Here is a 26398-nt window from a genome sequence, read left to right as displayed (position 1 = left end):
CTGTGTTAGAAATGGGATTCCTGGTTGGCTGAGGTATGCACCCAGGCTAGTCAGGAACCACTGCTCCAGCAGGGTAATGTAGATACACACTAAACGATAACCTGTGCTCACCCTCTGGTAGCTTGGCACAGAGCAGTCAGGGTTATCTAAAGAGGCAATGTGTAACATATTTGTGCAGCACGCACACACAGTACAACAATGAATACTCCACAGAAAGGCTCTACAGAGTTATAGAACAATAGAGAATATTTATCTAAGTTAAATGAGCCCAAAACGACAAAAGTCCTATCCGTAGAAGTTGAGATAAGAATTTTTAAAGATGAAATGTAAAAACAGTGCTTAAAAGTCACTAGCGTTCAAAAGGTCGCGAGGGACCAGTGCAAATCCAAAGTTCAAGCCGATCGTGAGGAAGGGCGGGCCAGCTACTGGACATAAGCAGGGCCCGCCATGAAAGTACTTTGTATGAAGCAAAGCGTTGAGGCTGAGGACACGATGTGTCAGTCTTTTCCATTGCGTCCGGTTGCTGTCATCGTCGTTGAGCTACACGGAGGTGAAGGCAGTGCATCATCATTGGGCCGCGCAGGCTGTAGAACTCCTGTCTTCGAGCAGCTTTTGCGTTGGCATCTAAGGGCCAAGCGCCAGTTCCGTTCGGCACAAAGGTGACAATGCTTCATTTTGTATCAAAACAGCAGCAGAACCCACTTCTGAGCCCCACAACTTGGAGAGGGCACCTCAGGCAAGGGTAGGACTCGCAGAAGGTAGAGTCCAGCAGCACCAACAGTATTGTAGGAAGTATTTTGTGTCCCTGAAACTTCAGAAACAGGAGCCAAGACAGCAACTCCTTGGAGATCACTTAGAGGGAGACCAAGTCCAGCTCTCATTCAGCAGACACCAAGCAAAAAAGCATTACTTCCAGAAAAGCAGTCCAGTTTATTCCTTTCAGCAGCACAGCAGTCTTTCTGACAGTGATTCAGTTCAAGATCCATAAGTGTCTGACTTTAGGGGGTCAGAGACATAGTACTTATACCCAAAAGTGCTTATGGTGTAGGCAGTGACTTCAAAGCAGCTCTATGAAGTGCACAAGTATCTTTTCAGCCCAGTCTTGTCTGCCAGGCTATCTGTGGGGGGTAAGCATTCATTTGTGTGGAGACAGGACACTGCCTATTCAAGTAAAGTGTTAGCCCCTCCCTCCCATCCTGCCCAGGCAAGGCCTTCAGAAAGCAGATGTATGTAGATGGGTACTCAGACACACCTATCCTTCCTGTGTTGTGGCTGTCTAGAGGGAATGCACAGAGTGTAGCTGTCACCCACCCCAAATGTGTATTGGAGACAGGCTGTCAGGCACACAGATCAGTAAGTGTAGAGAACTGTCCACTTTCTAAAAGTGTCATTTCGAAAACAGTAACGTTAAACTTCATCAGTAACAAGGACTTATCATTACCATTCCAAACATATGAAATATGAAACCGCTCCTCCTCTTTGATGAGGAATTACAGCTAAAAACTGTACTAAGGAATCCCCAATGCTAGCCTATGAGAAGTGTAGGCCCCACAGTACTGACAAATAAAATAGGCTGTTTGTCACTACCAGCACATGCAAAACATAAAGGTACATGTCCTACGTTATACTTACCTTAGCGTTTCTTGGGGCCTACCTTAGGGGTGACATATGTAATAAATGGGGAGTTTAAGGCTTGGCAAATATTTTTAAATGCCACGTCAACATGGCAGTAAACTGCGCACACACACACACTTCAGTGGCAGGCCTGAGACTGGTTTCAAAGGCTGCTTCTGTGGGTGGCACAATTAGTGCTGCAGCCAACTAGTAGCATTTGATGTACAGGCCCTGGTTAAATTGTATACCACTTCACATGGGACTTACCAGTAAAGCAAATATGCCAATCGGGTATACACCAATTTCCTCATGTTTAGGGGAGAAGCACATGCACTTTAGCAGTGGTAAAGTGCTCAGAGTTCGAAGGCCAGCAAAAAGAATCAGCAGAAACCGGAGCTAAAAGGCAAAACGTCTAGGGGAAAATCACCCTAAGGATGCCAGGTCTAACACTGAGGCATCACATTCAGTTACAATATGAAAATATAACTATACAGGGTAATGGCAGTTGTTAACTTGGAAAAATCAAAGACACAGATTGTTTGTTATAGAAAATAGGTTGAATTAGAATACGGCCGGGAGACAGTCAGCCCTGTAGGACTGAAGACTGTGTCAATTTGCTTTAGGCAGGCAGATTCTTACACTCACATATTGTGCCGACTTCATACATATCTTAAACAGCAATAACAAGTCACAGAATAATACAAGTTAAGGAAATATTTCCACATAAATACCACACCACCTGCATGCATTCTTGAACTCATGTCCTCTCCTCTCGGATCCCCCTGTCTTAAGCCTAACAGCTTTGATGAAACATTTTCCCTTAACCTCTCCTTACCGAGTGTGTTTATTCTGCTGGTCTCACGTTTTCTTATCTTACGTTCTAGAACCACGTCTCTGCTAATAAATAGAATGGAGTACGTGCTTGTGAGCTGAGATCTTGATTTCTTCAAGGTTTTGTTAGTCATCTATCCCTATTGAACTAAACTTTCTGATCTTGTGTTTTGCTCTCCTCTCAACCCACACCTTTACTCTGTGTCCTTGTGTAATGTGGGTCTGTTTTTCGTCTATGAATACATTAAGTTTTCAAGTGCTTTCCGCTGACAGCTGTGGTGTTTTTTCATGTCTGTCTTAGGTTTCCTCGCATTTTATATGTCCTTTAACATGAGAATAGTTGATATTTGAACTACTTCTTTTAACTCCTGGTCCTTACTAAATGTCAACTGATATGCGATCTTCATAGCGAAATCACCAACACAGGTAACACATGCCATGAACCTCCCGCCCACCTTAGTGCTAACTCTTTACAGCATGCTATTATTAATTGAAAAACATAATACATCAAAAGCAAGACCGCATTGAGGGGCAACAAAGCCTTAAACAGTCCTGACATCCAGGATGATTGTCAAAACTATTCATTTGGGACACTTCCTTCGCTCACCATTGTCCATCATGTAAAATTTGTATCGCCTTGCTCAAAGTTCTGTTGTCCTCACCGTTTGCACAAGCGTCCCCTCCATGGCTGTCTTAAGGTCTAGCACATATCGCTGCTTCATGATCATTATTCTCGTTGTTCGCAACTGTTCCTTAATTGCGTTGAACCCTGTTCCGGTGGCATTGATCTTCATTAGCTCTCATTTTGTTTGGAGCCATCGAACTGTTGCCTTTGCCTGGACGAATGACCACACATTTCCAAAGAACAGTTGAGCATTGTTGAACGGTCTGAACTCTTGGGGTACAGCCTTCTAAGAGATGATCCCATAGTACTCTGTGGACCTTTTCCAGCCCTGGTGATGAAGAAGAGTGAATAGACGGCTCATGGGGTGTTCACATAGTTTGGTGATGTTCACCCCTGGTATGACTGGAGTGGGTGTTTGCCAGATAACCAGAGCGCAGAGGTTTGAGGTAGTTGGACGTGTGGAGGTAGCTGGACTTGTAGCAGCTATCCACATTTGGCAAAAGAAATCCAAGAGACAGGAGGTGCCCCCTGCATGTCGGCATTATCTATTGTGGCATTGCAGTTGGTATTTTTATCCCTACACTGATGGTGCCATTCCCTCTGAAACATAAAGAGACTGATATTAATTTCGTAACAGATCGGGGGCCTACTGTCCCATCCACCCCATTGTATTGTGCAATATTGTTGACCTATGTAATCTCACACTTCCCTATAGTGCCTTTATGTTATATTATGTTATGTTATTTTTGTCTTGTATAGCGCACGGCCACTCAAAAGAGTATCCCGGCGCTTTATTTCAGACCTGTATCACAACACAACAGAGGAAAAAGGCAGACAAGAAGGGGAATCCCTAGCTAGTGGTAGAACCTTATAACTACAAAGTAAACAGCCAAGTTTTAAGGCCCTTCCTGAACGCCAGTAGATTTGAGGTGCTACGCAGTGCCTTTATTAGTGTGGGTTCAATTCCTTAGGAGATGGTTCTGCAGACAAATGTGATTTTGGGGTGCCACTGATCATGGTTGGAAACTGACCCAGTGACTGCAAATTCAGTGTTTTCGGTGAAAACTGAAGGCATTAGGTTGGCGATGTAGTCACTAGTGGTAAAAGAGGTCAGGGACACTGAAAATGCCTTATGCTAACATTCTGTCTCCCCATCCATTCGTTTTCTGGTGCATGTGGACTAGTTCACTTAATATAGTTTGTTACAGCGCAAATAGTTTCATGTGGGCAAACTCATTTAATAAGTCTTGACTTGTCTGGGGGAATGTATATTACTTCTACCTCCTTATAATATCTGGTGGTATTCACCCTAAATGATATGGGTCATATTTTTACAGGCTGTATCTGGGCCCTCATCCTACATAGGAAAATACGTAGTAGGCAAATCGTGATGTTCATGGCTTCTTTAGGCACTACAGGTCAATAAGCAACCTCCGTTTCTCTGCCAACATACTATGTGTCCCAAAATTTCGGAAGTGAAGTATGGCGGATTTGTCTTTTGAGGTGAGGGCAACTCGGCTGTGGAATAAGCTGCCAACCTCACTCAGAGCCAGTAAAAGTCTTATACCCTTTAGGAGAGATATAAAAACCTGGCTTTTCCCTAAATAGCCAGAAACATATCAGGAAGTGACATGAAAGATGTATTATAAATAGGGAGGAAAGTGCTGACCTGGCAGTATACCTGTTAGGTGAATGCTGCACATTAGACATGTTATAATTAATAATGTTAATAATAATAACTTCTCTTGGTGACTGCAACCTGATCCGGTGGTATGAGGAGTGAGGGAACACATTACTCATCCAAGGAGGTTCGTCCTATCTTAAGCAGTTGCTGAAACCACATATTGTCTAGCAGAGTGTGGTGACGCTCACACTTTGTTTACACTTGTAGGGCCCTATCAATGGGTCCTTTCCTCAAATGGCTGAAACTAAGCATATCATTGCAAAAACATACAAGTTATAAAACAGTTCTCATTAAACTGCATGACAAAAAGGAAAATAGAAATACATAACTGTTCATTGGTAGAGTCAAATAAAATGGTATAAGTGCAGTGGTTCCTTTTATATCTCTTGGCAAGCCTGTATTGATGTATCTGGTCAGACATCTGTGAGTTGGAGCCATTACTTCCTTTCAGCCACTTTGATAGCTCTGGGCGTGGTTAATGTCACTGTGCAGGGCCCTTCTAATTTTTGATCTTGCACTTGCTAACATAGTTGTGAATGTAGACTTGTTGCCCTGTCATCACTGGGTGGACCTGCTGGTCATTGTTGGGTTCCTTTCTCTAGGATACCTGTTTAGGGAAGACCTTTGCAACCTCTGTTAGTTCTGCCTCCTTATCATTTCCTAGTACATCTGTTGTGCTGTGTGTGTCTGTGGTACTTTATCTACAGAGAGGGAAGAACCTCAAGAACACACCTTTCAGATTCATGAACAAAGAGGCGAAAATTGTTAGAATAGTCAGATAGACCCCAAATCGGAGTTTTGTACTGAGCTTGACAGAATGCAAGAAAGCTGGTTACATGATTTGATGTCCACAGCTGTGACTCAGATGTGTCCTCATCAACAAAAACCAGCAATGCTTTTGTTGATAAGAGAAATTTGGGACCTCTGAATCCAATTGTCTCCGCCCTTTCAACAAGGTCACCATACACAAGTTACGTTCAGTTATCCGTTTTAAGAACTCTTCTATCTCAGTTGCATGGAAGTCCCACTCAAAGTCCGTTCTCAAGATGGTGATCTATATATATATCCTGCATTGGCTAGCCTATACTGTCCAATAATTGTTCCTCTGTCTGTGTGTCTTTGGGTATTAATTCTATTAGCTACCAATCTTGAAGGGGTGAAGTTACAGTTCTATCATGGGGATGATAATTGGTATTGTCACTATTTGTTATGGTGTCCATGAGGTCACTACACTACTACAATCCTCTGATATCGATTACTGTCCTTTGCTGACTGCTGCAGTGGCACAAGTACTCGATCTTCGAGGTGTTTTAAATAGTTCTTCTAAGAATTCATCTAATTACCTGTGGGATCTATGCCCGCCATGTTGATGTATATGGTCTGGAGACCTAAAGGTGATGTACAGTCAATACCTAAGTGTTCAAGAATTTTTCCTATTAATGGGTTATTAGACGGTACATGTTTTGGTCTTTGCTGGGGTCAGTGCCATTGGAGAAGGTGACAATCTGATTGTTATAAAGATGGATAACTAATTCAGGGATCTACTGTGATTGATCACTTTGCTGACTGTTTGAGACATTTGCCTAGCTCAGTCAATCCTTATAGTTACGTTGTCTACATTAGAAGCAGTGGTACCATCACCAGATACGAAGATATCACAGAGATCTTTCAAAAAGTTTGGTTTACTTGTATTGCTCTGATACCTGTGCCAATGTCTCTGTTATGTTGGTGTCTAATAGTGATACCGCTATGGATGATGATATTCTCTTCAGATTGAATGCTTATGTTCAGTACTGATTGTTAGTGCGTTTAATGGCTGACTGTGTAGTGAGCAGGATTTGCTCTGGCCTCTTCAACCTTAAATTAGACTTGTCCAATAAGTATTTTGTGTGGTGTCATCAGTTGTAGGAACTGGGGTCACCAGTTCCCCGGGGGGTAGCCTGGCACGAGCAGGTAGGCACCCGAGAGCTTAGGTGTAAAGTGACCATACAGCACACACATCCAGTGAGGCAGGTCACGCACACAATGACTGAGACCACACCAGTAAGTTTGATTCAAATGTTATGTTATGTTATGTTAACATTTTGATAAAGCGCAACAGCTGCCCCAGCAAAGAGGCATCCCAGCGCTAAGGAGCCACAGAAACTGTACTGAGGAAGAGATGAGGAGGATAGATATATTTTTAAAGGGGGGGGGGGGCAGATGGGTCTTGATGGCTTTCCGGAAGGCGGCAATGTTTTCCAAGGAACGAATGTTCAGTGGTAGGGGGTTCCAGAGCTTGACTCCCAGAACCCTAAAAGAGCGACCGCCAGTACGGCAGAGCTTTGTGTGAGGTACAATCAAAAGGTGCTGACCTAATGAGCGTAGGTTGCGCTGTGGCACATACGGTGTTAGGAGAGGGCGCAGGAGTTCTGGGCGTCCGGATTTGAGAATTTTATGTGGCATAATGAGGGTTTTGAACTGGATTCTGGCTTCGATGAGTAGCCAGTGCAGTTTCCGTATGGTAGCTCTGACGGAACATTTGCGAGGAAGACCCGTCAAGGCTCTTGCCGCAGAGTTCTGCACGCGTTGCAGTCGCGCTATCTCCGCTTTGTTGGCGCCAAGGAGTAAAACGTTGGCGTAGTCCAAACGGGAGAGAATTATGGCCTGGATGATGAGTTGGCGAACCTTAGAGTCAAAAAAGCAGAGTATGGGGTTGAGACTACTTAACAGGCCCACACAAGTAGCTGCCACTTTTTTGTGTGGGTCTGGAAGCTAAGCTTGGAGTCCATCCAGACACCTAGGTTTTTGACCAAGGATTTAGGTGGTGGAATGGCGCCCAGAGACGAGGGCCACCAGTGCTCATTCCAGTAGCTGGTGTTCTTTCCGAGGAGCAGCACCTCCGTCTTTCCGGCATTAAGCTGCAGGCAGTTGTCCGTCATCCACTGGGCCACTGCAGCCAGGCCATCCCTGAATCTTGTGGCCTGAGTAGAGGGTCCCTCGGTGAGCGTGATGACCAGCTGCGTGTCATCTGCGTATGACACCAGCGTAAGGTCCCACTCCTTAGCCACTGCCGCGAGTGGCTGCACATATAGATTGAAGAGGGATGGGCTAAGTGCAGAGCCCTGAGGGACCCCCTGTCCGATGGTATGGGACTGGGAAAGAAAGGGGGAGCTGACACCCGGAAGGATCGGTCCTTCAAGAAGGAACGGAACCATTCCAGGGCAAGACCGGAAATCCCTACTGTTTCCAGACGATTTAGTAGAATGTTATGGGACACCATGTCAAAGGCTGCGCTGAGGTCTAACAGAATCAGCGCAGCACTTTGGCCGGCATCGAGGATCGTCCGGAGATGTTCAGTCGTGGCCAAGAGGGCATTCTCAGTGCTGTGGCCCGGTCTGAACCCGTTTTGAGATGCGTCTAGGATGTTGTTTAGATCCAGATGTTGGGACAGGACATTATTTACATGTGCCTCAGCAAGTTTAGACAGCCATGGGAGCAACGAGATGGGTCTATAGTTTTCCAGATTGGATGGGTCTAGGGTAGGCTTTTTAATAATGGGGGAAACCCAAGCTTGTTTCCAGACAGTCGGGACGCTGGCCGAGGAAAAGGAGAGATTCAGTATAGAGGCCAAGGAAGGCAAATCAATAGGTTTTATCTACTTCAAGGTTCAGGGTAATCAATAATCAAGGCATCAATATCTCATCAAAGTATTTCATCAGGGGAGCAAAGGGAGTAATTCAATCCTCAATACTGCATGTGTCAATAACCATCTCATTAGGCAAATAAACGTTTCATTACTCAGCATTACTCCGTTCATTAGGCATCAGTGAACAAGGCCTCAAGCAAGGGTGAGCATCTCATTAGGCCAGGATAAACCATGCATCAGGTTAAAATGCACACTACCTTAATCCAGACTTAACCATGCCTAATGCTAAAATGAGCCTTTCATCATGGCAAAGATAAGCATTTCAGTTATTACACTAAGCAGGCATAAACAGTTCATGTAACCTTGTTATCAGGAACGAACATTTCCTTAGTTCTGGTCCTGGTCAGGGGCGAATTGGGGCCAACGGGGCCCAGTCACCAGTCTTCCCCAGGGAGGGGCGAACTCGGGGCCCTCTCTGGCCTTCCGCCCTCCTCCCCGGGGTTTACTTGACTCTTCGGGCCTCCTCGGCCACTTGCGACAGTTCCAGTGGCTGGTATGGAGGTTGCGACCCTCCCGCAGTCTCAACGCTGCTTGCGGGACCGGTCCCAAGCCTCCTTTGGCCTCAAAACCAGTTGGAGACACAGCGGAGCTAGCAGCAGCAGCAGGACGGGCACGGGCCTCTCTCAGCCTTCCCCGGGCCCGCGGACCAATCATAGTAGGCGGAGGGGAGGCGCGCCCGCGGCCGCCAATGGCAGCGCGGCCTGCGGGGCGGGACAGCCTCTCCTCTGATTATGGGGCAATGATAGCGGTGACGCGGCCGATGACGTGGCGCCCCCGTCACGTGGTGCTGCTGGGGATGACTTCAGGGCCTAGCGCGGCCTTCTGGGGATCGTGGCGGCCTCCTCAAGGCTCTGGGGGCCCCCGCAAGGACAGTACACAATTGGGCCGGGCGCGGCCCACCAAAACACGGCCTCCTGGCACCGAGGGCCGCCTGGGGAAAATCACAGCGCTCCGCTGGGCAGCCTCCGCTGCACGGACGACCGGGGCTGTGGCGGTGAATGGGGGCAGCGCTCCGGGGCCCGCACACAGCGCTAGAATGCGCGGCAGTAGTTCTGGGGACTTGGGGATACAGCGCTTCAGGGATAGCGCTCGGGGAACAATGGGAGCAGCTCTTGGGGGAGTCAACAGGTCGGCAAGTTCCAGCGCTGCTCAAGGGCACAGTAGGAGAACGCTGGGTAGGTAATGCAGGCAAGGTAGCAGTTAGGCAGTTCAGGAAGCTAGCGCTAGGAAGGATGAGCGCTTAGCAACTCAGTCAGTTTAGCCAGGGGGATGAGGCAGGACAGCGCTGGGGACACAGGTTGAGGCAAGGGAGTGCAGAGATGGCACAGCCTAGTACCTGGTTGATCCCCAGTAGTCCTGGTTGCATAGGAAAGTGGTCTTCTCGGCGCTTGGTGGTTCTAGCTCCCTTGGTAGGCAGTTGCTTGAAGGTGGGGGGGTTGAGTTGGAGGCTGCTGACAGGATTCCTCAGCAGGTCACTGCAGGTGGTCCCTGGGTTCCCCTCCCGCCGGGCCAGATCAGTGGGCTAGTTCAGTGTTCCTCACACAGCTTGGTGGGCAGCGCCTAAACCCTGTCACCCCCAGTGGTATAGGTTTCTGACTAGGCCCTACTGCCTAAGTCTCCTGCGTAGGTTCCCCCAGGTCAGTGATGCCCCAACTGACTAAAAACGTTCCCTCCTTTCTTTATATATGCCCAGGTCAGGTGACCACTCTCTAAGGCGGCAAAGGCAGACCCCGCCCCTATTCTAGAAGGTTCCAGGAGCTTCCCTACTCTAACTATGGGCAGGCAAGGCAGGCTGGTATTGCAACAATGTTTAAGGGTTCCAGCCAGCTCCTGGCAACTAGGGTGCTACATAAAAAGACCACGCTGCAGTAGCAGGGGCCTATGGCAGCCATGTTTGAAGTAGAGAGCACCTGCACCTTAGCATTGGTTAGCAATGGGAAGGTGCGCGGAGACCTAAGACCAACGAAAAAGAGGATGGGAAAAATGAGGCAAGGGCGAAACAAATAGGGAAAGACCACTCTAGGGCTGACAGGTCTAACATCAGTAGTGTTTTATTTTGGCACAATCAATTTGGCGCCTTGCTATTATCGTTTCCAATGTAACTAATATGAAGGTCACTGCTTACGTTTTCTCAGGAACCCTTAAATTTGAATAGGAAGGTTACTCGGGGAAATGCATCAATATTTACTCTATTATTGGGTCTTCCAGCTCCTGGACCCGAATGTTTGGGTCCTTCTGTGTAATGTTCTCTTTCTTTACAACCCTTCTAGCACAATTTTTATTGTGGTGTTCTTGGCAGAGCAATATTCTACTTGACAGTAATCCTTACTGGGTCGATATGTATTTTGCTTACGGTGTTTTAGTGTTTGACCCATACTCTGTCATCTATCATAGATAGCATATGTGGTGGTATAGTCTGTAATCCTGATTTGACAAAACACATATAATCAAGCAATTAAAACCCACATTTTCCATCCAGTATACTCCATCAGGCTAGTCCCAACAAATGATATGCACATTTGTCTATCCTTAGAAATTAGTGTTTATTTGTTATTGGGCCTATAGCATGCTTGAAAGGGGCGAAAATGGATGGAGCTGGACACAAAAACATTAGTGGACCCCACACATTGTTTGCTATTTACCGAGAATGGAACTTGGGCGATTGGTTCTTGCTAAGAGATTCGTTTGCGAGTTCTGTATCAAGGAGGAATTCATTAGATGTCCCTACAAACTTTCCTTGTCCATAAGGACGTGTCGTCTACTGAGATCACAGTTCGTTGTGCTAGTGCTCTCAGGCAATCCTATAGATATCTGTATTAGACATTTCCTGTCTTATCAAACATTTGACAATTATAATCAATTAACATCATCTGTGTCTGAGGTATTCTAGTGTTAAAATAATTCTGTGACTGTTGTATGGCTAGCTGATGTATATCTGTCTCTGTTCATCCGCTCTATTTGGACCTCCTCTAATTACACTTCTCCCTCTTTGTCTGAAAGCTTTAGGATTATTGTGTTACCAGTGGTTATTGCCCCCCCATAATTATAACAATGTTGTGTAGGTTGGAGGCAGCAATGTAGTTGTCCTTTTTAAGGGAAGGAACTAACAGGTGTGTATGCCTATTGCCTTAGTACCTTTGTTTTAGCTTTATTTATTCCTCAATTTTTTTTTATGATTTTGTCTTTCCGTTCATTTCTTATTTCCTTGGAGATCCACCCGTCTCCTACTTCTGACATATGTTTCCCATGAATATTACGCATCCCATTTGAACAACCTATTCTTCCTCCCTTTCTACTCACTTGCTCTCTTTCATTCTTCGAAAGAATCCAGTTTCTTTAGTCTCTTATGTCCCACCAGTGGGGAATTGCTGTGTTAGATGTAATGTAATGTAAAGGGCATTTATACCGCGCAACTTCCACTCCAAGGAGTATCTTGGCGCTCACACAACTCAGATGAAAGAGTTGGAAGGAAAAAGGAGATGTCCTGATTTCTAAACACACATTACACTAAGGTCCTGCAAATGGCATCAGGCAATGAGAAAATCCAAGTTTTCAGTGCCTTCCTAAAAGGGGCTTCATGAGAGAAAGACCGCAAGAAAAGAGGAAGTTTATTCCAGGCTTTAGTTCCAAGTACAAAAAGGGATTTACCACCCTTTGTGGCTAGCTTGAAATAAGGTGGAGTAAGTAAATTCTGGCTAGCAGATCTCAGACAACGCGCTGGGAAATATCTTTTAAACCCATTGTATAAATAGGTTGCGCCTCGTTGGTGAAATGCCCTAAAGGTAATTAAAAGAAGTTTAAACAAGATTCTTTTACCTATTGGCAGCCAATGAAGGGTGTTTAGGGCTGCTGAGGCTGACGATTTACGGGGCAGACGCAGTACAAGGCGGGCTGCCGCGTTTTGGACCATCTGTAATTTGTGGAGAACAGTTTTATTAGCTCCAACGTATAGTCCATTACAATAGTCCAGCCTAGAACTTATTAAGGCCACTGCGACTGTTTTCCTCGCCGATAGTGGAAGAAGATCAAAAAACTTCCTTAGTGCCTTTATGATTTGAAAGCACGTACCTGCAACTGCTACAGCCTGGGGTTTAAAAGATAGATGGTTGTCAAATTTCGTGCCCAAATTGCGAGCAGATGCAATTGTATTGGGGGGCACTTCAGCATCCGTTGGCCAGCATGCTGTTGGAGAAAAAAGATTGTAATTCCCTATAGGTAGGATCTCGGTTTTTCCGGCGTTGCACTTTAAATGGTTGTTGGTCATCCATTTAAAAATTGCTGCAAGGCAGTCCTTAAGGTCTTCCTCGGCACCTGGACGCTCCTTATCCAACACCAATATCAATTGGGTATCGTCAGCATATGAGATAGAACTGATCTTGAATGACGCGATCAGTTTCATCAATGGTACCATATATAGATTGAAAAGAACAGGACTCAAGCTAGAGCCCTGTGGCACCCCTGAGCTGACGTTTTTTGCCTCAGATTGATATGGTCCTAATACTGTTATTTGGTGTCTGTTGGTAAGGAAATTCCTACACCAGGCCAACACCTGTCCTCCTACCCCCGCGGCAGCCAACCGGTCCACTAAGATGTTATGAGAGACCGTATCGAAGGCTGCCGACAGGTCAAGTAGGATAAGGACGGCCTTCTTTCCTTGGTCCATTGCTGCCCTTAATGTTTCTGTGGTGTATAAAAGGGCTGATTTGGTAGAGTGTTCTGACCGAAATCCTGACTGATTAGGATGGAGAACGTTATTCTTCTCCAAAAAGTTCGTCAGTTGACTGTTGACAAACTTTTCAGTCAGCTTGAAAAGAATGGGTAACAAGGAAATCGGGCGTAGGTTGGAAAGGGTAGTGGGATCGGCCAGGGCCTTTTTTTGGAGCGGCTTAACAGCTGCAAGTTTCCAATCATTAGGGATACTTGCCGTAGCTAAAGAGGAATTGATGATCTTATTAATCATTGGATTAACCATCTCCATTAAAAGATGCAACACCGAGGGGGAACCAGATTTGCTGGCTGAGATCGCTTTGGCAGTGTCCTCCAGGGATACTGGGGTGAAGTCATCAAAGCAGGGGGAAGATAGATCTTTGGCTGTGAGGTAGACCTAGTCCTCGAAGTACAGCCCTGTATCTCAAAACCCTTTTTTCCCCTCATAACATACTGGTCTAACCGCCTTAACTCTCTACATCCATTAGATATATAAGAAAAATATCTTATTTTCCTTTTATATATATGTTGAAATGTGATTGCAAACTCAAAAATGACATACTTTTATACTGTGGTTTTAGTCTGTTGAGTCCCGCTATTATCCCTCCTTGGGCCAAGGGCAGGCATCAGTGTATCCTTGTACTATTCCTTGCAATGTTTTTCTATTCCCTTTATCCCTAATGGATATATCGTCCTCATGTATTCAAGAGGGGTCCCATTTTTTAAGCTAATTTTATATTGTTGCCCAGTCTCTGTCCAGTCCTTTTTACAGGTTATACCTCCAATATAAAACTGGGTAATGCTTCAACCAAGGTCCTCCAGTGTCCAGCATTGGGTAATCCACAATATACACTACTTCTTTAATCTTTCGCTCTAACCCAGGTAATGCCTCATCTCATATTTGTTTAGAATATGAGGAAACCACAAAATATAAAATGTTTTATCATCCGGTCTAACCAAGGGAATATATACCTTAACGCGGATTTTACTCCGCAATACAATCACAACACGGTCGTTACAGCGACCAGGTTGTAACCACGCAATGTTATTCCTACACAAGTCATTACATCAACTTGCAGTAGACGGTGCCGTAACATTAGAAATGTATAATTTACTATTCCAACTCCAGCCTACGTAACAGTAGGGAAGGTGTTGGAGTAGTAAACTATACTATTCCTTACATCAGAGCGCCATCTACTGCAAATCGATGTAATGACTTGCGTAGTAATGGTACTGCGTGGTTACAATGCGGTCGTTGTAACAACCGCATTGCGATTGTTTTGCGGAGTAAAATCCGCAATCTAAAGGTTGTTTCCCAACCCATGTAATGCCTCATCTCATATTTTTCTAGAATATGAGGAATCCACAAAATGTAAAACATTATGGTCCTATTTTCAATTTTTTTATTGACAAAAACATGTGTCACATGTCAAAGAGGTACAGAGTCAGTCTCACCTATATGCTAGCACAACCTCAGGAAGACTCATCCGTATGAATATACAGATTTTAGCCTAACAAGGTGTCTGCTTACCTTAATTTATCTTTACTTCTATTCAGTCGGGCAGCCTTTGTTCTTTTGGGCACCGTCAGTATAGACTGAAATCGACTCCTATCTGGCTGACCATATTAACAAAGAATCAGTTTGTTGGTTATAGAAAATAGATTTACTTAGAATACAGCAGAGAGACAGCCCTGTAGGACTAAAGACTGTGTCAATTTGCAACACACAGGCAGCTTTTTATATACGCACAAATTATGCTGATTTATGCATATCATCTTAAAAAGCAATAACAAGTCACGGAATTATACGAGTTAATAATATATTTCCACGTAAACCGCCCCCCCAACTGCATCCTAGAACTCACGTCCTTTCCTCTCAGGTCGCCTTATCTTAATACTAACAGGGTTTTGATGAAACATTGTCCTTTAACCTCTTCTTCCCAAGTGTGTGTGTTCTGCTGTTCTCCGGTTTCCTTATCTTGGTTTCTATACTATTGACTAAAACTATCTATGACAGCATATTTTCTAAACCATGTCTCTGCTAATAATGGGAATGTAGTACCTGCTTTCTTCAAAGATTTGTTAGTCAAATTTTCCTATTTAACTATATTTGCTGATCTTGTGTTCTGCTGTCCCCTGAACCCTCACCTTTACTCTGTGTCTTTGTGTAACCCGAGTCTGTATTTGTTGTTTGATTACATAGAGTTTTACTGTGCTTTCTGCTGACAGTAGTTTTTTTTTTAGTCTGCCTGAAGTTTCCTTGCATTTTATATTTTCTGTAACACAGTTCACTCCCAGCTGGCCCTGGCAAACTTGTCCGAAAGGAAGGAGTGGCCAAAGGAGCACGTTAGTGGCAATTCACATTTCCCATAGACAGGCAAAATAGTGGTGGTGTTAGTCCAGTTGTGCTACTTGGGACAACTGGTTTCAGTATCAGAGGCAGACATTTCACAAATGCCAGAAGCATGCATAGTCTTTGACATCGTCATGTATAAGCCTTTGGATCGTTTCAAATGAGTAGTGAATGGGCACCAGGTTTTGTCTAATTTGGTGGCCCTGTCACGAACTAATGCCGTGAGTTTTTCCATTTGAAAAATTGACCACACTTTACCCCACCACAGAGAAAGGAAGAGCGCCTGGAGGAGTGAGATCGAGAAAGTATTGGTAAAGCCAGGAGATGCCTCTGCATGTGATATTGTTAGTAAACAAAGATTCAGTCTGTCCTTCTTCCCTCTGAAACACCCTCCGAGCGAGTGCTCCCTGGCCAACACAAGACTTGCATGAGCCGATATGCGTCTGGGCCAGTAAGACCAAAAGCCTCAACTAGTTCTTCCTTTAGTCTCAGCTCCTCATCTCTGTTAAGCTCTTTCAGTCAAGGAAGCTAATCTAGGTTCCATAAGAGAAAGCCTGAATCTGTGCCCCCACCCCCTGGTGGGAAATCTGGATTATTAGTTATAGGGGTGCTAATTTATTGGTATCCAGCCTAATATATTATTATTACTAATATTATTACACTCATTTGTAAGGCGCACAAATCATCCCCAAGGGGATCTCTCGGCGCCCGGGAGGAGGTCTCATGTAATAAACTCGCTCAGAATAGCCATGTCTTAAGCATCTTCTTAAATTGTGGCAGGTTGGGGCAAGCCCGTATTTGTTCTGGAAGCTCATTCCAATGTTTGGGGGCTAGATAGGAGAAGGCACGGCCACCCATTTTGACTTACCTGATTCTCTGGCTACGCAGCAGGCACCGGTTACTGGACCTAAGACACCGTCCAGGTTGATAGCATCCTTTTTGTTCGTCAGGTAAACTGGACCCAGACCAGGTAGAACTTTGAAAGTCATGCACAACAGCTTGAAAAGAGCTCGTTTCTTAAGCGGGAGCCAATGGAGTTGGCGTAGGAGAGGCAGGGAAGGAGTTAATGATGGCTTATTAAGGGCAAGCCGTGCTGCTGTATTCTGTACTACCTGTAATCTAGATAGCATGTCTTCCCTAATTCCCACCAGCAAAGCATTACCATAGTCCAGGCGACTAATTAGAAGTGACTGGAGGAGGGTCTTTCTGGCGCTTTGCGGGATCCAGGGAAAGATCTTTCTCAACATCCGCATGATCCCAAAGCAGGTGCCTGTAAGAGTTTTCACCTGTTCTTCCATGGAAAGCTTGTTGTTAAATCTTACTCCTAGGTTCTTGGCCCATCCTTTAGGGGAGGGTGCTTCTCCTAATTCTGGTGGCTACCACTCCTTGGTCCACAACTTTTCTGCCTTACCGAACAGGAGTATCTCGGTTTTGGAAGAATTCAATTGTAGGAAGTTCTTCCTCATCCAGCTTGCAATGTCCGTCATGCAGTTTAGAAATCTAGCTTTTGTCACTTCAGGGTTGTTTTCTAAGTGTATAATCAACTACGTATCGTCCGCATAGGATAAGGTTTCAAACCCATGCTTTCTGACGATAGCGGCTAGGGGGGCTACATATAGATTAAACAGTGTAGGGCTCAATATAGAGCCCTGTGGAACCCCCTTATCAACTGCAGCAGTTTGAGACACAAAAGTAACCAGGTGAACTCATTGTGTTCTGTCGGACAGATAATTCTGGATCCATTTAAAAGCCAGACCTCTGATACCAATCTCTCGAAGCCTGTTCAATAGGATACGGTGAGAGATGGTGTCAAAGGCTGCAGACAGATCTAACAACACCAGCATAGCTGGAGAATCCCTGTCAAGTGACATTCTTAGCATGTCGCTAACCTCCAATAGGGCTGCCTCAGTGCTATGAAATGCCCGAAAGCCGGGCTGGGCGGGGTCCAGAATTTTGTTCTGTTCTAAGTAGCTGGACAACTGTTGATTGATTAGAGTCTACATCACCTTAGAACAGCAGGGGAGAAGAGAGATTGGCCAATAGTTCTGTAAATCAGAAGAATCTGCCTGGGCTTTCTTGAGCAGAGGTTTAATCCGTGCGCTCTTCCAATTCCGTGGGAATGTGGCCGTTGCTAGAGAGATATTACAGATGTCAGCAAGAGTATCTGCTAAGACCGGAGATCACTCAGACATGATTGCCAGGGGAATTGGGTCAAGGGTAGAGCCCGATTTAGCCTGGAATAGTAGGGCACCCACCGGCTCCCCGGTAATGGGAGTAATACAATCCAGACTCTGGGAGCAGGGAGTTTCCTGGACAGGGGCACCATCATCAGCAACCTCCACCGACCCAAAAGAACAATATATTATGTCAATCTTGTTAGTAAAGTGGGTCGCTAGATGATCACATAATTCCGGTGTAGGCGGCGGGAGAGGGTTATTCGTCTTTGGGTTAGTAAACTCCTTCAAGATATCCCTGTTCATCTAGGTCGGATTTGGATTTCCTCCATTTCCTTTCTTTACCCCTGCAAAGTGTCTTTTCCCTTCTGAGAGTGTCTGTGTACCAAAGGGCGGGGTATGGCCTGTTCTGAACTTTTACCAGCTTCCGAGGTGCGATTGAGTCAAGAGTATTATAGAAGCCTCAAAGGCATCTAATGCCATGTCACAATCCAGATGGTTCATTAGAGCAGTGGGAGTATATACACTTCTATAGGCAGTGGCTGTCACCTTTTTCCAGGCTCTGCGAAGTTCTTTCCGGGGTTGCGCAGAGCCTCGGGGGTTTAAAGGGGCCCAAGAAAAACTTAATGCTGAGTGGTCTATCTAATATACCTTGTTGGAAAAAAAATAGTATCCAGTATATGTCGTGCCCGATGAGTTGGGCTTATCCACTCTGGTGGAGAGATCAAGGGACTCCATCGCTACAACCAGAGAAGTGGTATAAAAGCCTTCCTCAGCCCAATTCATTTTCAAAAACTTCACAGATGCACACATCTAAACTACCATTGGTGAAGCCAGTAGTCTTGCCTTTTGGCTGGCAGTGCAAAACTATTGGCTTTGCCAATGTTTTTTCTGATGATGTGCAGCATAAGCAAAAAGATAAAATTCACTGGAAAAATAAGGTTAAACGCTTGTATAGTTAGATGAAAATGTCAGTTAAAACCATGTTTCAAACTAATAAACCCACTGACATGCACCAGTTATCTCAAGTAACTATAACTCACACCCTAAAGTAACTATAACTCACACCCTCACCATGCACTGCTTGCATCCTCGCATATTACGCCACACATTACATGTTCTTGATAACATCCCTAATGACATCGGAAGTGACATTGATTACAGCACTGGGCATGGTGCTGGATTGACTTATAATTACTTTAGGGCACTAGTTATAGTTACTTGAGATAATTACAACTGGGGAATGTCCATGGTTTATGTTTTAACTGAAATTTTCACCTAACTATACAGCCCCTTTAATCCTGGGTTTTTCCCAGTGTGTGTGTATGTGTGTGTGTATATGTATATATATATATATATATAACAGCAGGTCAGGGATGTCGCAATGGGGGCCTGCTTCTCCCCGAGTCTGGCATGTCTACACATGGGACTTTGGGAGGAGCAGGTCCTCGGAGGCACTCTGAGTGAAGTAATGCAGTAACATGTTCCCTTATATTTAAGGTACATAGACGACTTATTCTTGATATGGCAAGGTTCATGGAAAGAAGCCAATGATTTTGTGGAAGCGATTAACAACAATGGTCTTAATTTGATATTTACTTCGCATATAGATGCTAGGTCGGTGGTATTTTTGAACACTGAGGTTTATATAACGCAAACAGGTATAGCCACGAGGATGCACAGAAAACCGACGGCTGGAAATACAGTCCTACATGCGTCCAGCCAGCACCCTTATCACCTGATCAGCAGCATTCCCTTTGGGGAAATGCTGCGGATCAGGCGAATTTGCAGTACTGATTTAGATTGTCAGATAGCGCAGGAAGAAAGCAAAGCACGCTTTCTGTCGCGTGGCTACTCAGTAAAGACTATTCAGAAGGCTATAAACTGGTCCAATTCTATCACAAGACAAGAGGCCCTAGCAATTAAAGATAGGCCCAGTGACCAGAAGGCAGAAGATATAGTGATTAAGCCACGAGTGATTATCAAATACAATAGACAGCATAAGGAAATTCGGCAAATTTTCTATAAGAATTGGAATTTGATAACAGGGGATCCTGTTATTGGGAAATACATCCACAACAAACCCAACATAACTTTTAGAAAATCTGTGTCCATGGCAGACAAGTTGGTGCATAATTTCCTTGAGAAACAAATTTCGGATACGTGGGGTGCCCTCGGAGGAGGGTTTAAGAAATGTGCAGTCTGCAAGGCATGTAGGCACGGGTGCAATAAGACACAATATATAGTACCCTTTAAAAGTGAGCCTGTGCTGATTAGGAAGCGCATGTCTTGCAGAACGGAGTTTGCAGTGTATGTGCTGCAGTGCCCTTGTGATCTCCGGTATGTGGGGAGTACCCGCCTTCCGGTGCACAAGCGGATACTGCAGCACATAAGGGCCATCGTGGGGAAAGATCAGGCTTACCCGGTAGCCTGTCATTTTGAAAATCTGCATAACAGTGACCCCGTATTCCTTCAATATTATGCCATAGATTGTGTCCTGCCATTAAAGAGAGGAGGAGACAGAGATGCGAAACTCCGGGTATTGGAAACCAGGTACATAATAGAATTAGACAGTAAGGCCCCGCGGGGGATGAATGCTAGTGAAGACCTTTATACTTGTCTTTAGTTCCATACTTATATTGTACCTGGTTTAATGAGAATTGTTAACTCCGATATCTTACAAACCTGGAAAGATGTCCCCCTTGTCCCCCAAGCTCGCTGTGAATTATGATTGATATCTCTCAAGTTGGTTTCTAGTACTCGTTGACTAATGGGTGGTATGAAGATGTTCTATAAAATCTGAAACTTCTTCCCACACCTTTTTATGACTTTACACACCAATGAAATTTTGAATTATTATTGTGCACTATTTTTTACACATAGGGTTAAGGTATTGACAATGGTAAATTATAAGATTGTGTGAGTTCATATGAATTAGATGTATATATTTTTAATATTTTGATTATTTTGTCCCTTTGCGAAAAATAATACTGTCATTTTATATGCACAAGGGTTTGCACATGTTCTGATGTTAACACAATATTTATTATGATGTTTACAGAATCTGATATCTATTGCTAAAAATTGCACATACATATTATTAGTGGTATATTACAATTATGAGTAGGAGTAAGTTCTTTTTCCTACGCACGGGCACTTTGCCTTTTATTGTAAATAGTGTGTATATAGAAAAACAATGAATTTTATTCTATTTATGCATATACATTTTTCTGAACTTTATATATTTTTCTGTATATATTAGCATATTGTATATGGATTGTATATTTATGATTGCGAAATTTGCACAGCATATGTTTTGCACAGAACAAAAATCCTTGTGAATGAAATATATGGCACTACGCCATTAATTCAGTTTCAAATGACAGACATCTCGTTCCATAAAGATGTGAACAGTAAAGGGTTAACATGGGGAGGTCGGAAATAATTAACACCACCCCCTTTCTTTGAACTCCTTAAGTACCCTCGTCTCTGTTTAGCAACTGTATCATGTGATCAAGCCTCGAGCTAGAGGCGAAACGCGTCATGCGGACTTGCTGGGTTTTATTTTTGAAATAAAACACTAAATTTGCACCAGAAACTGTGGGTCTGACTTGTTCGCTTTTTTTTTTAAAACTGTCCGAGCAGAGAGGACAGTGATGTGGCGGCTGCAACATCGAGCGGAGTACAAGGAATATATATATATATATATATATATATATATATATATATATATATATATATATATATATATATATATTCACTGAAAAAACCATAGGTTATAGACCATATATAGTTAGGAATTAGCATTTACAAAACCTTGAAAATTCACTGAAAAAACCATAGGTTATAGACCATATATAGTTAGGAATTAGCATTTACAAAACCTTATTTTACTCACACAAAACCATTGAAATTCCATATATAGTTAGTTGCACTAACTATATATCGCGCACCCGCAATCCACTGCTGATGATGTCACATATTACATCATTCATGACATGGTCAGTGACATCACTGATGACATCTCAAATGACATCACTGATGACATCTCAAATGACATCACTGATGACAACATCCAGTGACTGTATGTTTCTGTAAAGTTAAAATGTGTCTTACATATTGAAGAATGAGTGGAAGTATAAGTGTCTGGACAAAGGATTTAGTAGGTGCATGACTGAATGTATGAGTGAGTGATTAAATGTGTCTCACTGAGTGCATGGGTTAGTGACTAAACTGTCTTAATTTGTGCATCATTATGTCTGTTGTTCTGTAAACTGCTGCATGTGTTGATCAGTAGCTATATGATTAACTATATGGGTTACTGATTGATTGTCCAAGTATTTGTATGGGAGACTGAGTGTGTGTGTGGCTGGCTGGGAGGTGTGTGACGCTGTGCATATCAATGTGTACTTGTATCAGTGATTGTATAAGAGAGTAAGTATGTGTTAGTATATGTGTGAAAAGTATGGTGTTCTGTGTTTAACTATAGATGAGGAAATCGAAGTGTGATTGATTCTTCACAGGACTGACTAGGTGTATGAGTGCATATCATAGTGTTCTAATAATAACTGACTGTATGTATGAGTAATTGTATGGGTGAATGAGTGAATGTGTGTGTAGACGTACGAATCAGTGAGTGCGTATGTAGTAACTGGTATTGGTGTGTCATGATGTCATCAGTGATGTCATTTGAGATGTCATCAGTGATGTCATTTCAGATGTCATTAGTGATCTCATCAGTGATGTCACTGAAGTATGGTGTTCTGTGTTTAACTGTATAGATGAAGAAATGGAAGTGTGATTGATTCTTTACAGGACTGACTTGGTGTGTGAGTAACTCCATGGATGAGTGGCAGTGTGTGACTGTCTGCATAGGTGTATGAGTGCATATGATAGTGTTGTAATAATGAGTGACTGTATGTATGAGTGATTGTATGGGTGAATGAGTGAATGTGTGTGTAGACGTAGGAATCAGTGAGTGCGTATGTAGTAACTGGTATTGGTGTGTCATGATGTCATCAGTGATGTCATTTGAGATGTCATCAGTGATGTCATCAGTGATGTCATTTGAGATGTCATCAGTGATGTCATCAGTGATGTCACTGACCATGTCATGAATGATGTAATATGTGACATCATCAGCAGTGGATTGCGGGTGCGCGATATATAGTTAGTGCAACTAACTATATATGGAATTTCAATGGTTTTGTGTGAGTAAAATAAGGTTTTGTAAATGCTAATTCCTAACTATATATGGTCTATAACCTATGGTTTTTTCAGTGAATTTTCAAGGTTTTGTAAATGCTAATTCCTAACTATATATGGTCTATAACCTATGGTTTTTTCAGTGAATTTCATTGGTTTTTTAACAGCTAATATCTGTAGCTGTAAAATGTATTCTTCTTTAAATCCAAAAATATATTTTATATGTTTATTAATAACTTTTTTTTTAAATATTTTTTTTTCTTCGTTCCCGCTTCGCGAATCGGGAAGCTTCCCGTTAGCTGACCTTGATGCCGCGAAATAGACCGCGAGCCGGTAAACGTTTCTTTACCGCAACTGCCGCGTTAGAAAACAACATCGTGACGCCTCCCGTCCGCATGACGTTTCGCGTTGTCGCGTGATACGTCATATGACGTGCTACGTTAGCGAACTCGTACGCTTACCGAGTCGCAAAGCACAGGTTTCTGGAAGCAAACCGGGAGGCCCTGCAAAGCGCGTAACGTAAACACAGCAGGTCATGTGACTTGGTAATAACACTTTTCATTGGTTCATTTCACTTTCGGTTTCCTAATGATGTAAGACTAGGTCATATGATCTAAAATGAACACTTTTCATTGGTTGAGAACTATTTTTTTTCCCAAATGGTGAAAATCCCTCCTTCTTTCCTCACTCTGACTTTCATCATTGTGAGAGAAAGACCCTTTGTTACCAGTGAGCAATGGCTTCTTTACTAGCTTCAGCTGGTGCTTCCCCACCACCTCCACCACATCCAAGGAAGAGTGGACCACCTGCTAAAGTTATAATTCAGCAAGAAGAGGAAGAAGAGGAACAGGACGACCTAGATAATCTCCCTATTATGGCCAGAAGATCTGTTGTACCGGAAGTAACGGGACCAGAGGGCAGGGAGATGGTGCCAAATATACAAACGAGATTTCGTGAAGTAAAACAAGTCTGCGTACATTGCAGTGGATTCATTTGCTACGGAGAAAGTAGCATCACTCTGATCAACAGAGCTATTGACAATCATGCTCATGTTTGTCCGAAACTCCCCAAACAATAAATTCTTTTTTTTTGTTTTCTTGCTCCTGTTGAGCCCTTTACAATGAATCGTTGTCGTTGCCCCCTCCGAAAAAAAAACAAAAAAAATATAAAACTGTTCAGAAAAATTCAAAAAAAGTAAAAAAATGTTCAGAAAAATAATAAAAAAAATATAAAACAACAAAAACTATTTAAAAAAAAGTTCTTTTCAGAACTACCTCCCCGTTATTAAAAAATTGGTACAATATTTGCAACTGTGCCAACCTCTATTTCTCTTAGTTCGCTTCCCAGTTCGCTCCCCGGTACGCGAACCGGAAGCGAACCAAAATTTTTTTTTTTTAAAAAAGAACAGTAAGTATAAGGGAAGGAAACAGACAGTTATGTTAAAAGAAAGACAGCTATAGGGGAGTAAACTAGAGATACTATTACCCGTAATCCACTGCTGATGATGTCACATATTACATCATTCATGACATGCTCAGTGACATCATCAGCAGAGGATTGCGGGTAACAGTATCCCTAGTTTATTCCCTATAGCTGTGTTTCTTTTAACATAACTGTCTGTTTCCTTCCCTTATACTTACTGTTCTTTTTAAAAAAAAAATTTTAGATCAGTCAGAAACAGTGAAAGTAATGAAATATAAAAGACTACATAGAATATGAGCACTGTATGCAACAACTTTGACACTTACAGAAGCCTCACCTTCTCCATGCCTCCTACACAGTTCTACATGTACATCATAAATGCAAACAGAACAGAATTAATTATACATGTTAAATGGTTTATTTTTGCTGTTCTCAGAATGTATCAAATTTCACTAAAACAGTGACTTGAAGGTATTCATCATATAACAGCGGGGGAAAAAAAACACAATCAAAATGATTGTGTTTAAAAAACCCATACAACATTACAAATCAGAATTCAGAACTCCTTAAAGTTAACTTACTTTCCATGACGGCCAAGGATGTCCTATGAACAGCTTACACTCTGTTGTGCTGTTATTACTTTCAACCCGCCACTTTCTGAAAGAAAACCTCCATCGTTTTCAAAAACATGTTACATACAATAAATGACTTCTTGCTCTCTACCACAAGTTTCCACAAGGCCAAATCTTGTCAGAGCCATGTATAACTCTTGGATTTCTTGTTAGCCAATCCCGTCTTTTCGCATTTCCGCAACTTTCAGAATTAAAATGTTGAAGATCATTTACACAATCCTGGACTAGTAATATCTTCCCCTTCTTGCTCAATCATGTTCTACATTTCCTATCACACTGATACTGCTTACTATGAAGCAGACTTACACTACCTTTATGACTAGTACAATTATTTAATTCTCTACATCACTTTTAATCACAAAGCAATGTAAAACAGTAGACAGCATTGCAGACTTACATTCCCTCTACTCCATGTTTTGATTGGCTGCTTCAATTAGCTTATAAAAAGAAATAGTTTTTCTGAACTCATTCAAAGTGCACGTATTTCTCAATAACGTCCAGTGTTATGGTAAAAAGTTATGTCTCTGTACTACACTTATCCTCAAGGCCAAATAGTGTAGGAGCCATGAGAACTTCTTGAAATTCCTCAGAGCACATCCCGAGATTCTTTCCCTAAAATTTTGGTTTTAAAAACACCAGGTAAGAGTTTTTAAGGTCATATGGCAATTTTTTTGTGAAAATTAAAACAGAATCATTGCAGAATGACCAGCCATTTCTACACTTTAAATAAGCTGTATAATGTCCTGATGTTATTGAAGGACCATCATGATATATAATTGCTACAGTTACAAAAGTCCTTCCTGATATTGACAACTGTGAAGCCACAAAATTTTTAATTAAAGTTGTCAATTTTGTTCCATCAGGCCTACATCGTTGGAACATTAAAATGACATACTGGCCATATGTTCGTATAAATAATGTGGACATCATTTCAGATTTACATTGCCTACACTCCATATTGTGATCAGCTGCTTTTACTAGCTTATTAAAAGAGACTGATTTACTGTCTGGCAAAGTTAAATATATAAATCTTTCTGAGTCTACACTAGTACTACTTGATACCCTACAGTTCTCGCAGTCATGCTGCCATTGATAAGAAAGCCCAAACAGGTGATCTACATCTACACCTTCAGCATGCAATACATCAAGCATATACATTAAAAACTCCTGACAATCTTGCTGACTATTTTGAGAGAATTGTGTTTGGCCTGAACATCTGTCTAACAGATTTCGAATTTCAGACACACTTTCTATGTTTGTTCTATCAGTGCTACATTTCTCTAACACAGAATTTAACAAACTGCTAAATCTTTGATCAGAATTGACCACAATCTCTTCTTTTACATTTTGTAGAGAAAACAAAACATTAACCACTACATTAGCATAGCAGTTGACACCAGAACTGTTTTCAAATTGAAAACCAACAACATCTTCAACAGAATCCTTTTTGTTTCTGCTTATAA

General features: G+C 42.9%; 1 protein-coding gene across 2 annotated transcripts in view; it reads left to right on the top strand.

Moving 5' to 3' along the window:
• IQCE (IQ motif containing E) overlaps nucleotides 1-26398 on the top strand; it is a 313633-nt gene that overhangs the window by 239732 nt on the left and 47503 nt on the right. The gene's annotated exons all lie outside the window — the stretch shown is intronic.

This window comes from Lissotriton helveticus, chromosome 10 (assembly GCF_964261635.1).
Source record: "Lissotriton helveticus chromosome 10, aLisHel1.1, whole genome shotgun sequence".
Taxonomy (NCBI): domain Eukaryota; kingdom Metazoa; phylum Chordata; class Amphibia; order Caudata; family Salamandridae; genus Lissotriton; species Lissotriton helveticus.
The sequence above is the reverse complement of the archived record's forward strand: the minus strand, read 5'-3'. Positions and strand labels throughout refer to the sequence as shown.